The sequence below is a fragment of the Trichomycterus rosablanca genome, chromosome 19 (assembly GCF_030014385.1).
Source record: "Trichomycterus rosablanca isolate fTriRos1 chromosome 19, fTriRos1.hap1, whole genome shotgun sequence".
Lineage (NCBI taxonomy): Eukaryota > Metazoa > Chordata > Actinopteri > Siluriformes > Trichomycteridae > Trichomycterus > Trichomycterus rosablanca.
The window spans coordinates 1,607,501-1,620,000 of NC_086006.1; the positions used below are offsets into that span (position 1 = coordinate 1,607,501).

General features: G+C 45.0%; 1 protein-coding gene across 3 annotated transcripts in view; it reads left to right on the top strand.

Annotated features, from left to right (window-relative positions):
* Positions 1–12,500, top strand: part of LOC134333736 (IQ motif and SEC7 domain-containing protein 1-like) — a 61,967-nt gene that overhangs the window by 13,828 nt on the left and 35,639 nt on the right. The window contains exon 1 of one of the 3 annotated variants that reach the window (XM_063015876.1): positions 7,745–7,803. The exons of the other annotated variants lie outside the window; for them this stretch is intronic. The gene's annotated coding sequence lies outside the window, so the exon portion shown is untranslated. Of the gene's footprint in view, positions 1–7,744; positions 7,804–12,500 lie in introns of those variants that run through there. 3 annotated transcript variants of the gene reach the window in all.

Consider the following 12,500-nt stretch of genomic DNA (forward strand, 5'->3'; position numbering starts at 1 on the left):
GTTTGCATGTTCTCCCCGTGTCTGTGTGGCTTTTCCTCTGGGAGCTCCGGTTTCCTCCCACAGTACAAAGACGTGCAGTCAGGGTCATTAGAGATACTAAAGTCCCCTAAAGTGTGTGTGTGTGTGTGTGTGTTGCCCTGTGATGGACTGGCGACTTGTCCGGGGTGTTTCGCCCAATGAATCAGACCCACCGTGACCCTGACCAGTGGTAAAACGTCTGTATTTTAATGTGATTGAATTTTTGGAATGATTATTGTGTACGAATCTGTAAATCTGAACGTTATATTTATGTTACATGTATTTTTGGTATAAATGCCCACACACACACACACACACACACACACGGCGTTCTGTTAAATTCTCTCCCTCCTGCTTTTCTATTTTTACACTTTTGTTCCTCCTCAAATCTCACGTTGCATAACGAGGAGAGACGACGATCTGTTTCAGTCGAGCATCCTCACCTCTCTACGTCTTAAAACAGAGACGAGGAACGTTCCTCACAGACCTCGACAGAGACGAGGAGTCAGTCAGAGAGCCGCAGCGCGTACGGACTCTCTTGCCTGACCTTTAACCCTGCTGAAAACCCACGGGATGATTTGGAACTTTTTCTATTTTATTTCTGCATTTTCTCCCAATTTAGCGTAGTCAGTTTGTCTTCTGCTGCTGGAGGATCCCTGATTGCAGTCGAGGTGCCTCCTCCGACCCGCGTACAGCAAAATGCACAGGCGCCTCTATCTGCCAATCACGGTCCTTACACAGCGTTTGAAGACCCCACCCACATAGTCCGGTCATCCTACCCTAGCAGAACTGTGTCTGCTGCAGGCACTGCCAATTATGCCCCGCTAGATGGCGCCCAGCCGATCGGTAGTGATGCCGAGGAGTTCAGAATCTCAGCTCTGGTATGCTAGCGGAAAATCCCGCTGGGCGCCGTGGAAAGCCTCTTTTAAAGAGTACTAGTGTCATTGCCGTATATTGACGCCTGTGGTTTTGGAATATGGTGTCCGGATACTTTTGGCCATAATTACAGCACTGATGGCTTTAGAGGAGCTGAGAGAGAACCAGATCAAACATGAAGCGCCTCTCTGAAACCTTTGCTTTGAAGATTTGGGTCGTGTAACCTGCCGACTCCTCCTGAATCAAACAGGGACAGTTCATCAAAACATATAGCTTTGTTAGCTCTGTTAGCTCTGTTAGCAGCATTAGCTCTGTTAGCTACATTAGCTGCATTAGTGATAGCAATACTGGTGCAGAGTTCTCAGCTCTAATTTTCTAAACTTTCTAATCAGTGATGATGTTTTATCAGACCAGATTCCCGCCGTTAGCGTTCAGCGTTAGCATTCAGCGTTAGCGTTAGCATTCAGCGTTAGTGTTCAGCGTTAGTGTTAAGTGTTAGCGTTCAGCGTCAGTCCTGCTCTGAGTTTCTGACTGTGTGTTTCTCCCTGTGTCGTAGGTCTGTAGATACTTTGCACCAGTATTGCTGCCCTCCTCCATTGTACAATAAGCAGCTAGCTGTGCCTGCGCCTCTCAAAGAGTGCAGGTAAGCAGCCCGCTAGTCTGAACATTTAGTCTTTTGACTAGCTTCATCGCTAAAATGCTAGGACATCTTGCTTAAACCACCACAAAGAAAACAGAGCCACCCATCATGTAGAGTTGGCAACAACTAATAACTAGCAAAATCCGCGGCATGATGGCATAATAACACGCAGTCATTGCTTATTAGCCACATTAGCAGCTGCATGAACGACTGTAGTTGTTTAGGTATGAAGATCTTATATTTCGTCTGTGTTCCAGTTTCATCACACGTCGCTTTTGCATCGTTACGTTACGCTTTCACTACATCGGTTTCATTTCAGCGGATCACGGCTAAATTTTTTGTGTCAGAAATCATGAATCGTTTAAGTTAGGTTGTTAAGTCGTCCGTAAAAACGATGCTACGTTGTACGCTTTGCCACCCTCGACATCTCATAAACACAAACAGCATGAACACGAGCATGAACGTTTACCCACAGAGCCAAAAACGGACCAGTCGTGACCCCCCTAAAATCACCCATCATACCCGCTCTGTACCGCGTACCCTTCGAGTCTGGCTCGTCTCAAAGACGGGCATCAAGCCTCCTTTCTGTAGTCGTACCAGCCTGGTGGTGAAGAGCTTAAATGCACACTAGTGTCTTTCAACGTGTTCCAAAAACACTCTGCTCTACCTGCAGCACATGGGCAAAAGTATCCGGACACCTTACAACGATCTTGTCGGACACCCTGTTCTCATAACGTGTGCATTAATACGGTGGTGCCACCACCCTCTTTTAAAAGCAACGAGAGCCTTTACTACTTTGGTAACCTTTCCACAAGATTCTGAAGTATGCCTGTGGGAACTTATACATATTTAGTTAAAAGAACATTTGTGAGGTCAAGCATTCAAAATCATCTGAGTGTTTTTTAACAGGGTCTTTATCATTGATGTCAGTAACAAGTTACTCTAATCTGACCACATTTTTCAGTATCAAGTAATCTAACGAGTTACTATTTCCAATCCAGTATTCAGATTAAAGTTACTTATCCAAGTTACTGTGCGTTACTATTTTTGCAACTCGCGGAGTAACGTCTGGCCTATGCGACAATTAAATCACGAGCTGCGTCCAAAATCGCATACTTACAGAGTATGCACTAGATTGGAGGAAGTATGCACTACTCGGCCGGTAAAGAAGTCCATACTTTCAGTACAGAAGTATGCAGTATGCACACAACACCGCTACGTACTACACGTGGGGACATGATGACGTAATATCACCATAGTTACAGACTCATTACAAACCCCACTCGCCAAAATTTTGGATATTTCTCGTCTTTTTGTTATTTATCTCTAAAAAATTTTTTTAATTTATCTTACTTACACTTGTGAACAGAGGACTTAGTTTTCCGCGTCTTTCTTGTTTCTTATTCCGCTTCAATGTGCCTACGCAGCTCCAGTTGCATTACGGCAGCTGAGGAATGTAACTAATAAAGTAACTTGTAATCTAACTAAGTTACTTTTTAAAGGTAACTATGCCATCACTGGTCTTTATTGAGCTCGCTTTGTACACAGAGGAGCAGACATACTGGAGGATAGGAGGACAGGAGGAAAGGGGAATGTCCTTCCCTAAACTGTTGCCACATATGTGGAAGCCTTACCACGTGAAGGTCCTGGGTTCGATGCCCAGGTGGAGCGGTCCGGGTCCTTTCTGTGTGGAGTTTGCATGTTCTCCCCGTGTCTGTGTGGGTTTCCTCCGGGTGCTCTGGTTTCCTCCCACAGTACAAAGGTGTGCAGTCAGGTTAATTGACACTGCTAGAAATTCCCCTAAATGTGTGTGTTTTGTGATGGACTGGCAACCCGTTCAGGGTGTTTCTTGCCTTTTGCCCAATAAATCAGACCCACCGCAACCTTGACCAGGTGGTGAAAACAGATGTCTTGTAAATGCTTATTAAATTATATTAAAGTTGCTGGAATATGAGTGACACTGTCCACAGTCAAGCAAGCTTTACGTTTCCTTGAGATTGGAGCTGTTTGATTATGTGATCAGAAGCTTCAAGGCACCGATTTTGTCCGACGTGGTCACCCTGGTCCAGAAATCACCCATCATGCATCTTTTCTCATCTGCTGATACATCCCATCATGGAACTGGAACCATAGACGCTTAGTCAGGAAATATAAATAATTTCTGATGCCCAGATTTAGTTTAATCAGAAGTCCAGCCTGCAGCAGTTGCGTTTGTGTGACGTGCCATGCGTGGTGTGTCCATGTGCTTCTCTGATAGGGACAGTGACGACGACCTTCACCAGTTCTGCTGCCCGCCCTCGGGGAGCAGCAGTCCGTCCAGATAGCGAGGGGGGATCGTACCGCTGGACGTCCCTCCGGCCGGCCGGCCCCGGTCTTCTCAGGCTTTCGGTCTTCCTCCGTCCTCATCCTCGTCCTCCAGACGTCCTTCGTCTTCCTCGTGAAACGTCTCGCCCGCCGCCTGCATGTTAAACCGAAAAAAGCCAAAAATACTGAAGAAACATCAAAGCAGAAACGTCAGACATCAAAGGAGATCAGGATCATGTTCGTTTTTACTTTTGCTGTGTTGACCGAGACAGAGAAGCTTTACAGGCTGGAGCTCTGTGCTGCAGATCCTGGACTACTAATCAGAGGGTTGCTGGTTCAAACTTTAATAGGCGGGCCCCCAACCCTCAATTGCTTGGATTATATTCAGTCATAACTGTCTACTAATTTAAATGAAAGAGCTGCATGTTTTAAAGATGGCAGAGTTTAATAAAATATAGGACGATTTATGCCATGCATTAAAATAAAATAAATTGTTTATTGTATTTATTTAGATTTATTCATAATAAACCAGCAAGACAGAGAAAGCGTGTTATTAAAGGATGAAAGTATTCGCTTTTCTTAACGTGTCAGGGTTTACAAACTACCAGAAGGGTCCTGGGAACCTGGGTTTAATCCTTGCCTTCAGTCGTTGACCCTGAGGAATTGAACATGTTCTCCATGTGTCTGCATGTTAGGCTCTTTCAGGTGGTCTCCCATCTTCACAAAACATACAGAAAGTGGACAAAGCTTTACTGGCTTTGATAGCTCAGTGGGTCAGCTCACTGGACTAGTAATCAGAAGGTTGCTGGTTCAAGCCGCCACTGTTGGGCCCTTGCTTGGATTGGTTTCTTGGATTGGGTTCTGGGGAATTGAGGAATTGAACATGTTCTCCACGTGTCGGCATGGTGGGTCCTTTCAGGTGGTCTCCCATCTTCACAAAACATACAGAAAGTGGACGGTCAGCTCTAAATTTCCCCAAATCAACTCTAAGCGAGAGGCTTTACTGGCTGTGATGGCTCAGTGGTTCAGATACTGGACTAGTAATCGGAAGGTTGCTGGTTCAAGCCAACACTGTTGGGCCCTTAAGCAGGGACCTCAATCACTTGAATTGTATTTTCCTAACAGAGCATCAAGGTTTACAAACAACAAGGTAGGAACCTGGGTTTAATCCTCGCCCTTGGTCACTGACCCTGAGGAATTGAACATGTTCTCCATGTGTCAGCACGGTGGGTCCTTTCAGGTGGTCTCCCATCTTCACAAAACATACAGAAAGTGGACGGTCAGCTCTAAATTTCCCAAAATTGGCTCTAAGTGAGGAAGTGCTGATGCACCACCATTGGCATCATATAAGTAAAAAAGGTCGTGATTGCATATTCCCATTCCGTTTCCTTCTAAATTCTTTGTCTTTGTCATGGCATGCAGTCTAAAATGTACTACAACACAAATAAAAGTGTATTTTTAGACATATTTTAGTTTTTTTTTATATCCGAATTGCTGCTGCTGATTTTTTTTCCCTTAAGTGATTTGACAGTGATCACAGTTTATAAGCAACATGTATGTAGTGTGTGTGTGGGGGTGTGTGTCCTGTTATGGACTGGCCTACCATTTGCGCAATAAATCAGACCCACCGCGACCCTGACCGGGATGACCTTGGTTGAATTGAAGCTTGTGTATGACCCGCCAGATTGTCAAAAAATCCTCGATAAATGATGTACAGATGTACGATATTATATATTTGTATTGTATTAATAATGTGATGTACCTGTGTAGCGTTGGTGGTGGTGGGGTGGGTGGTTTGCAGCGGGACCAGCATGCACTGCACCACGCTCTGCGGATGCTGTGTGTGATGCAGCAGCACGCTGATGATGTCAGACGGCTTGCTGAGCGGACAGACGGGGATGTAGCGCTCTCGCGCCGCTGCAGTCGCTCTCTCAAGGACGCCGGCGCCTGACGCTAGCCCAGATTAGCCTGAATCGTGCGTGTCTCAGTGTGCCTTCATGTTGTGATGAATAACCGTGAGCAGCGTGTGTGTAGCACATGTGTGTGTACAGTCGTGCTTTTATTCCTAAACAAGCGTTTGTACATGCTAGTACACCCACCACACACACACACTGTCGCCTCGGTTTGATTCCCAGCAGGAGCGGTCAGGGTCCTTTCTGTGTGGAGTTTGCATGTTCTCCCGTGTCTGCGTGGGTTTCCTCCGGGAGCTCCGGTTTCCTCCCACAGTACAAAGACGTGCAGTCAGGTTAACTAGAGATACAAAATTACTCTTAGGTATATAACACACTCCTAGGTGTGTGTGTGTGTGTGTGTGTGTGTGTGTGTTTTCCATTTTTCCAAACTGTGCTGCAGTTTCTAGGTTGTGTTACTATATTGTACCCAGTGATTTTGGGGAAACTGGACCCACTGTGACACTGATCATGATAAAGCAGTGGTGAAACATTAGCTGAATTAATAATAATAACTATAATAATATTAATAAAAGAGATGATAAGTGCAACAATAATAACAACAGTAATAATTATAATAAAAATAAATGATAAACAATAATAATAATGACAATCACAAAAAAATATGAATAATATCAATAATAATTAATATAATATTAAATGCTAAAAACTATAAATAATAATAAATAAATAATAATCATAATATTTAATAGATGTATTATTTTATAGGATTAAAACAAATAATTTATTTTTTATATTTATTTATTTTCAGTATTTATTTTCAGTATTTATTTATTTATTTTCAGTATTCATTTATTTATTTATTTTTAGTATTTATTTATTTATTTTCAGTATTTATTTATTTATTTTCAGTACTTATTTATTTATTTTCAGTATTATTTACTTTCATTATTCATTTATTTATTTATTTATTTTATTTTTTTAATTTATTCATTTTTTGTATTTATTTTCAGTATTATTTATTTATTTATTTTCAGTATTTATTTATTTTCAGTATTCATTTATTTATTCATTTATTTATTTATTCATTTATTTATTTTCAGTATTTATTTATTTTCTGTATTTATTTATTTATTTATTTATTTATTTATTTATTCATTTATTTATTTTTCGTTCATTTATTTATTTATTTACAGTTAATATTTATATTTATTTATAAACTGTCCTGAAACACTGGGCACCAACACGTCCTGCTCAGGGCACCAGGGTATCGCAGGGTATCGTGCTTTTACTTACTCACATACAGGAGCGATTCAGATCAGATCAGCCAATCCACTTACTGGCATGTTCTATGAGAGCAGAGGAACCTCGGGTACCTGCTGCAGCATCACATTTAACCCGGGTCTCTGGATGCGCGCTGCATCTACACTACCTGACACGGGTTCGGTTTTTCGATGACATCATCATCGAGCCGACGCAGGGGTTCCCACCTCTCCTCCTCCTCCGGCTGAACCAATCCGGACGCGCCGGGCGCTCGTCTGCACGCTCGGTAGTGATGGTGTTGCCTGGCAACCAGCACTCGGCGTATACGAGCTGCAGCCATCCGCCGAGCATCACTCACGAGGAACCGGGGAGACGCGGCCGGCCGCAGCCTGAACGCCGGGGTTCTCCCGTACGCCCCACACCATCGCTCCGGGGATCCTCACCGGCGGTACAGAGGGGTTCACGTGCACCCGGGTGGGTTTTTTTTGGTGTGGATTCGGAGTGGGCGTGTCGTGTGACCTGGATTTACGCTCCACACGGCCGGGTGAATTTCTGTAGGATGAAGATATTCGGTGTAGCGCCCTCCCCCCTGTCGGACCCCGAGGGGGACCGTGGTGCCGGGCGTGTGACGTCTGTACGGGCGAGCGTGTGAATTTTCGGGTGATGATGGATACTCGTCGCTTCGCCACCTGACTGAGTGACCGTGGATGTGAGGATGTCCCGATTTAAAGCTCTGTGTTTAGATTACTGGCAGTTTCTGTGCCTGCAGCCCCCCACCGGATTTTTTAAAAGGTAAGCAGACTGGCGCCTCGCTTTTATAATGGTATGAAGGATTAATTTTGGATTCATTGCTCCCCAGGATGCAGATTAATCCGTGTTTTACACCTAACGGTGCGTTAAATATTAAATGGCTCGGTGGGAAGAAGTGTCGCCTCTCAGTGAGAAGGTTCTGGGTTCGATTCACAGTTGGAGCGGTTAGAGTTTGCATGTTCTCCCTGTGTTAGTCTGTTTTAATACCGTTTGTTTTATAAATGGGACATCCAGCAAGCTCAGAGTCAGGTGTCTGAATACTTTTGGCCGTATTATGTAAAGGGCTCTCCCTAAACTGTTTGTATATAACCGAGGCAACCGGCAAACCCTGATCTGTCTGTACACTGCCAGGTGGAGAAATATGATTCATCGGTGTAGGATATTTGTTCCTGCTGCTCAGGAGTCCACTCATGGTGTGCTTTACACCACTGTAATGATCCACTGTGAGGTTTCTACCATCAAAGACGTTTTAGAGCCAGAGCTTCTCTTCCAGCACCTCATTATGTTCTCTGCATGTCTGTGTGGGTTTCCTACGGGTGCTCCGGTTTCTCCCACAGTCCAAATACACGCAGTCAGGTTAACTGTAGTGTGTGTGTGTGTGTGTGTGTGTGTGTGTGTGTGTTTGTTTTGTGACCTGTCCGGAGTGTTTTCTGTCTGGGTAGATTGTCAGTCGGGAGATTGTCGGTTCAAATCCAGGCCCTGCTATGCATCCACTGTTGGGCCCTTGAGTGAGGCCCTTAACCATGTCTGCTCCAGGGGGGCCGTTCCATGTCTGAGGGAAGGCCCTTTCCTGTTCCAGCATGACCAGCTTTAATCTCTGAGCCCTGACCTCATCTTATGACAAAAACAAACACAAATTCCCACAGACATACTACAAAGTCTGGTTGTTCTCGCTGAAAGGATCACATGTAGGATGTGCAACGAGCTAACAGTCAGGTGCCCAAATACTTTTGACCCTGTAGTGTAAATTAATTATTGGTGGACTTTTTACGATTCATCAGTGTAGACTATCTGTTCCCACCGCTCAGGAGTCCAATCACGGTGTGCTTTACACCACTCTAATGATCCACTGTGAGGTTTCTATTATCAGAGATGGTTTAGAGCCGGGACTTCTCTTCCAACATCAGTGCCTATCAGCACCTCACAGACTCTGTTAACTGAATAGGCACAAATTCCCACAGACAAAGTTTAAAGTCTTGTAAGAACCCAGGAGTCCAGTCATGGTGTGTTTTACACCAATCTAACCATCCACTGTAAGGTTTCTTTTATCAGAGACCATCAGAGTTTAGAGCCGTCATCAGTGCCTGTGAGTATCTCACAGACTTTGTTGACTGAATGAGCACAAATTCCCACAGACACGTTCCGAAGTCTCAGAGAAAAGCTTTTCAGAAGCTTCAAAAGACAGAGGGAGAAATTAAATCAGGTGTCCCAAAACTTTTGTCCATTCATGCAAAGTCAGCGATGTACAACAAGCTGAATTTAACATTCGGAGGCCGTGTCCACATATTTTTGGCCGTGCCTCAGGTGGAGCAGGTGCTTCTCCTCCGCTCCATGAGCTCTTGGCAGGAGAACTTGGGAGGAGAGCGGGAGGAAACACCTCCTCCAGACTCCAGGAACGGCAGGAACGGCGGCGACACCGAAGATCCGTAACCTGATCCCGTGTGACGCAGGCCAGGAGCTCATTTATTTACGAGCCGCCAGCGTTTCGGTGTCGTGTGTTGGCCTCACCTGTCCGCGGTTTGCAGGCCGACTTCGTGCTCCTCTGATTCGCTTTAGGGAGGAAACCGCCGGACTGTGATGGTGCTGCCGTGTTAGAACGTGCTGGACACTGGATGAAGTTCCGGTCGAGCCTGATTTGATGAGAGCAGGACGTTCATGATGGTGAGTTTTATGTTCTGTGCCCATTTATGTTCTGAACCAATCATTGTCTGTGTAGGCGCCCGGCAGACTGTTATTACTCATGTATTAATTGGTCACCACAGCGGATCTGGTCCTCATACCAGACCTGGCACATTTTACACCGGATGCCCTTCCTGGCACAACACACCTAGTTCTATCTGGGCTTGGGACCAGCACTGAGAGCGCACCTCCTAGTGGCTAGGCTGTTTCTGCCATCCGCCGATGGGCTGATAGCACTGCAGAGATTCAAACCCTGGATCTCAGCAGTAGTGGGGGAGCTCTTTTAAACCTGTGTGGTACTTTATACCGGAGAACATGCTAACACTGCTAGTGTACTTCCTCAGTTGTTTTTTTCTGTAGTTTAACCCGTGTGAATGCGCCGGTGCCTGTTACGTTTGTCCTCTTTATACCGGACTGTAGATGTGACTCCTCTGGTCAGTGACTCTTGCTCTGGTTGGCACGAGTGTGTGTGAGTGTGTGTGAGTGCAGACTGCATTCAATTACATAAGAGCACGTGTCTGGGGGGTGGAGCCTAACCTGTGAAGTCATGGTGCTGCAGTGCAGTGTGTGTGTGTGTGTGTGTGTGCACGCGTGTGTGTGTGTGCACATGATGTGTGGCTGTGTGTTTGATTGATGTGTGTGTGCCTTTGTGTGTGTGTGTGTGTGCACGCTTCTGTGTAAGAGTGTATGTGTGTGTCCCTTTTTGTGAGTGTGTATGTGTGTGAGCCTCTGTGTAAGTGTGTGTGTATGTGCCTCTGTGTGTATGTGTGTGTCTGTGTAATCTCTGTAATGTATGTGTGTGTGCCTCTTTGTGTGTGTGTCTGTGTGTGTCTGAGTTCTTTTGTGTGTGTGTGTGTGCACACTTCTGTGTAAGAGTGTGTATGTGTGTGTCCCTTTTTGTGAGTGTGTATGTGTGTGAGTCTCTGTGTGTATGTGTGTGTCTCTGTGTGTATGTGTGTGTCTCTGTGTGTATGTGTGGGTTTCTGTGTAATCTCTGTGTAATGTATGTGTGTGTGCCTCTTTTTGTGTGTGTGTGTGTGTGTCTGAGTTCTTTTGTGTGTGTATGCTCCTTAGTGTGTGTGTGCCTCTGTATAAGTGTGTGTCTCAGTGTGTGTCTGAGCTCTTCTCTGTGTGTGTGTGTGTACATGTGTGTGTGCCTCTGTGTAAGTGTGTACGTGTGTGTATGTGTGTGTGCCTCTGTATGTGTGTGTGTGTACGTGTGCCTATGTGTGTGTGTGTACCTCTGTGTGTGTGAGTACTTATGTGTGTTTTAGTGTCTCTTTTTGTTTGTGTGTGTGTCTGAGTTTCTGTGTGTGTGTGTGTGTTTGTTTTTGTGTACATGTGTGTGTGTGTGTGCCTCTATGTAAGCGTGTGTGCCCCGATGTAAGTGTGTATGTGTCCCTCTTTGTGTGTGTGTGTGTGTGTGTGTGTGTGTACGTGCATGCTATGTCTGTGTACATGTGTCTGTATGTATGTATGTATGTGTGCCTCTGTATAAGTGTGTGTGTCTTCGTGTGCATGTGTGTGCGTCTGTGATTGTGTGTGAGTGCTTATGTGTGTTTTAGTGTCTCATTTGTGTGTGTGTGTGTGTGTGTCTGAGCTCTTCTCTGTGTGTGTGTACATGTGTATGCTTCTTAGTGTGTGTGTCTGCTATGTCTGTGTACTGTACATGTGTCTGTATGTGTGTGTGAGCCTCTGTGTGTCTATGTCTGTATTTGTGTGTGTGTGTGTGTGCGTGTCTGCCTATGTTTGTATAAGTCTGTGTGTGTGTGTGTGAGAGAGAGAGAGAGAGAGAGAGAGAGAGAGAGAGAGAGAGAATGGAGAACATTCTCCTGGTTTCAGGTTTCTCTTGGTTCTCTCGTGGATCAGTGACGTTCTCTTCCCCTCTTCTCCATCTAAACGTCTGTATTTACTGTAGTAAATTCTTCTCCTCCTGATGGTTATTTGTGATTTTACTCTGTTCTCCTCCGTCCTGATACTGTTCACGATTAAGAGTAATTAAAAAGCCGTCCCCTCCTCGGCGTGTTCCCGTGTTCCACCTCTGTTCCTGACCGTGACTGAACTGTGGGTGTGTGGAGGGATTTTCGGGATCAGCTGCGTAACTTCTGTTCACAAACACGACGAGTTAAATCAGGAAATAATGAATGTATGAAATGAGGAATCCCAGTCTGGGTTTGTTCAGCTCTTGGTGGGTTGCCAGATGCTTTTCACAGCGCTGTCGTACACTTGTGCTGCTGATGTTCAGATCTGCTCTGATGTGTGAAAACCTTTCTGTTTAAATAAGTTTTAATCCTCAGTAGAGATCAATAAACTGCTGTTATCAGATAATTAACATCTACTGAGGAGAGAGAGGGGTTCCAGTTTGTTCAGTCCAGTAACAGACTGGTGAGTTGATGTTCTGGCCACTTCCTCTTCTGCTTGATAACCTTTACCAATGTTCTCACTGACCGACACGTTCCTCGTTCCTCCTCCAGCTTAGGAATGAACGGAATTCACTTACTCAGGGTTTCTCAGCGACTGACTGAGAGAAAAGCTATCCCATCATCCTACACTCCCGAGAAGAGGGCGTGTCTAAATCCTTAGCTCCCTTAAAATGCTCCTACTGAGGCGCCTTAATTCTGAGTGATGATCTGACTAACGAGGGAGCGTCCGACACCTCCTCAGCGCTGAAGATCAATCCCAGCATTCAGTGTGGCACTCATGGCGGACGAATATAATGCGGAGCAACCAACAGAGTTCTTTTCTAATGTAAATAAATTCGCATTGATGTTTAATCTGTA